The sequence below is a fragment of the Protopterus annectens genome, chromosome 8.part0 (genome assembly GCF_019279795.1).
Source record: "Protopterus annectens isolate FY-2018-M chromosome 8.part0, PAN1.0, whole genome shotgun sequence".
In the NCBI taxonomy this organism is placed as follows: Eukaryota; Metazoa; Chordata; order Ceratodontiformes; family Protopteridae; genus Protopterus; species Protopterus annectens.
The window spans coordinates 1,471,994,567-1,471,998,326 of record NC_056741.1 but is presented as its reverse complement, the minus strand read 5'-3'; the positions used below and the strand labels follow the sequence as shown (position 1 = coordinate 1,471,998,326).

The 3,760-nt window shown below is 41.1% G+C and overlaps 1 pseudogene; it reads left to right on the top strand.

Moving 5' to 3' along the window:
* The first annotated feature begins 916 nt into the window (after window positions 1-916).
* LOC122808503 lies at window positions 917-3,460 on the top strand (annotated as a pseudogene).
* The last annotated feature ends 300 nt before the right edge of the window (window positions 3,461-3,760 follow it).

Below are 3,760 nucleotides of genomic sequence, written 5' to 3'. Positions count from 1 at the left end.
GCTTCAGATCTGCTTCATTCTCAACCGAATAAATGCGACAGGCTGAGAGTGGCTGAAAGATGTCAACGAGAAACAGCAGATCAGCGTCAAACATGACTCCGTGCTCAGCAATCACGTGATTACAATTGCCTTGCATTCCGGTACAACCCAGTTGATGATTATAGTTTGAGCCGGCATGTTCTCATCACACTATGACTGAAGTGTGTCCTTATTGCAATGCTCTGAAATTTAATGGAGAAATGAAAGGAATGTGTTGCGCCACTAGAAAAATTAAACTGCCTCATCTTGGAGAACCGCCAGAGCCATTAAAAACTTTGCTTGCCGGATATACCGCCGAATCAAAGCACTTCCTATCTAACATCAGGAAATGCAACTCATGCTTCGAAATGACGTTGTTCAGCACAGAAATCGTAACAGCTCAATTCATGCCAACTTTCAAAGTGAAAGGACAAATTTATCATAAAGCTGGCTCCCTGCTTCCATTCCCAGATGGTCAACATAAATTCCTACAAATGTATTTCATCGGTGATGGCAATGATGAATTGAATGCATGCTGCGGAATTTCTACCGGCATACAAAGGTCCATCATTTCCGAACTGCAAGAGCTTCTTCATGAAAAAAACAATTTAGTGCATTTGCTCAAAACAGCAATTGACATGATGCCATCTGATACACACAAGATTGTTATTCATGCTGACAAAACGCCTGCTGGAGAAGATGTGCGAAGATTCAATGCTCCAACTATAGACAAAGTGGCAATTGTTATAGTTGGAGATCAATTCCAACCTAGAGATATTGTTCTTCATTGGAGAAATGATCAATTGACAACAGTTGCAGAAACTCATCGATGCTATGATGCCCTGCAATATCCAATCATTTTTGGGATGGTGCCGATGGATATCACTTCAATGTTAAGATGATAAATCCAGCCAGTGGTGAAGAAACAAATATGAAATGCAGTGCAATGAACTATTATTCATACCGATTAATGATTCGAGAGAATGAAGACAATCACATTTTGAAATGCCGTCAATTGTTTCACCAATACATCGTAGATATGTATGCAAAAATCGAAGCAGAACGTTTGATATTCATCCGTTTGAATCAGACCAAGCTTCGCTCTGAAGAATATGTTAATTTGCGAGATGCAGTTGTAAATGACGGTAATACAACTAACGTTGGAAGACTAACGATTTTGCCATCTTCATATACAGGCAGTCCACATTATATGCATGAGTACGCTCAAGATGCAATTGCATATGTTCATCACTATGGGCGTCCAGAACTATTCATTACATTCACATGCAATCCAGCTTGGGATGATATACAACAGCTCTTACTTCCTGGGCAATCGCCGGTGGATAGGCATGACATCACAGCATGTGTTTTCAGACAGAAGCTGAAATTGCTGATGGATTTCATGGTAAAACATGAAGCGTTTGGCTCTGTGTGCTGCTGGATGTACTCAGTGGAATGGCAAAAGAGAGGATTGCCACACGCACATATACTAATCTGGCTCTATAACAAAATCACTTAAAACGAAATCGACGATGTAATATGTGCTGAAATACCCAATGCCATTGATAAGGATTTGCATGAAGTTGTGACAAAAATTATGATACATGGACCTTGCGGTACACTGAATCCAAATTCCAAATTCACCATGCATGATAGATGGAAAATGCTCTAAGCTATATCCTCGAGCATTTGTATCCAACACAGTTACAGGAAACAATGGATATCCTTTATACAGAAGAAGATCAGCAGAAGATGGCTGTAAATTAGCAACCATACAAATGCAAAATGGTGACATCGAAGTAGATAACCAGTGGGTTGTTCCATATTCGCCTTTGCTATCAAAAACATACAAAGCGCACATAAACATGGAATACTGTAACTCCGTTAAATCGAGCAAATACATTTGTAAGTACGTGAATAAAGGCAGCGACATGGCAGTTTCTGGCATGCAACCAGAAAGATGTGACAGGAATGCGGCCATACATATCGATGAAATCGCACAGTATCAGGCTGGAAGATACATAAGCAGCAATGAAGCTCTATGGCGAATTCTTTCATTTCCCATACATGAACGAAGTCCAGCTGTTGTTCACTTAGCAGTACATCTAGAAAATGGACAAAACATTTATTTCACAGCTGCAAATGTGCAACAAATAGCCCTGAATCCACCGGCTACAATGTTAACTGCTTTCTTCACGTTATGTGAAAATGACGCGTTTGCGAAAACACTGCTGTATTCGGAAGTGCCTATGTATTACACATGGAATGCGAGTAGATAATCATTTGAACGACGCAAATGAGGAGAGCGAGTCGACAGACAACCTGGCATATTCAAAGAAACTACGATAGGCAGACTGTACACCGTGCATCCCAATCAAGATGAATGCTTCTTTCTTCACATGCTGTTGGTAAATGTGCCCGGTCCAACGTCTTTCCAGCAATTGAGAATTGTCAACGGCATTACACATGCCACTTTCCGCAGTGCATGTCAAGCTCTGAATTTATTGGAGAATGACCGACACTGTGATGTATGCATCAATGACGCGTGCAATACATCACATCCAAATCAAATTCGTGCATTGTTTGCAATCAGTTTGACCACCTGCTCTCCTTCATCTCCAACAGAGTTGTGGGAGAAATATAAATCGCACATGGCTGAAGATATTTTCCGTCGAATACGCAAGGAAAATTCAAATATGAACATGGATTTCACAGCAGAAATCTACAACGAAGCGTTGATAATGATTGAAGATTTGTGCTTAGAAATTGCGAACAAAGCACTCAATCAATTGGGAATGCCATCACTGAATCGATCTGCTGCTGCTTCGTTCGATGTAGAATTGCATCGTGAGCAAAATTACAACACGGGTGATCTTTTGCCGTATGTGCAATCAAATATTCCTAAGCTAACGCTTGAGCAAAAAGGCATTTACGATCAAATAATGCAAACTGTCAATAACGGGGTTGGAGAAATCTTCTTCTTAGATGCGCCAGGAGGAACTGGTAAAACGTTCCTAATTACATTGATTCTGGCAGCAATTCGATCCCAAAATGGCATAGCCTTAGCTGTTCCGTCATCCGGAATAGCTGCGACATTGCTACCAGGTGGAAGAACTGCTCATTCCACTTTGAAATTGTCAGTGAGCATGCAATTCATTTAACTCCCACGTGCAACATTTCCAAAGCATCCGGCATGAGAAAAGTATTGCAGAAATGCAAACTTATTGTTTGGGATGAATGCACAATGGCTCACAAAAAATCGCTCGAGTCTGTTCATCGATCATTGCAAGATTTGCGTGGAAACATCAGACCATTTGGGAAAGCATTAATATTGCTTGCAGGAGATTTCAGGCAAACATTACCTGTACTTCCTCGATCAACACCAGCGGACGAAACGGAACGGGCATCAGCAAACGAGCGAAACAGACAAAGAATGGCTTAAATACATGCCAAGGAAGCAGCAGAGTGACGTGCAGCCAGACTTGAGGATTCACGGTTGTGAGCACGACGATCGCATCTGCAGCTTCAGATCTGCTTCGTTCTCCTCGATCGACACCAGTGGATGAAATAAATGCTTGCCTGAAATACTCTACTTTGTGGTGACACATAAAGACATTAAAATTAACTAGAAATATGCGTATCCAGCTGCAAAATTATCGATCAGCTGAGATATTCTCACATCAATTGCTGGAAAATGGGAATGGAAAGGTGCCGGTTGATTTGACCTCAGGACGAATTTCAT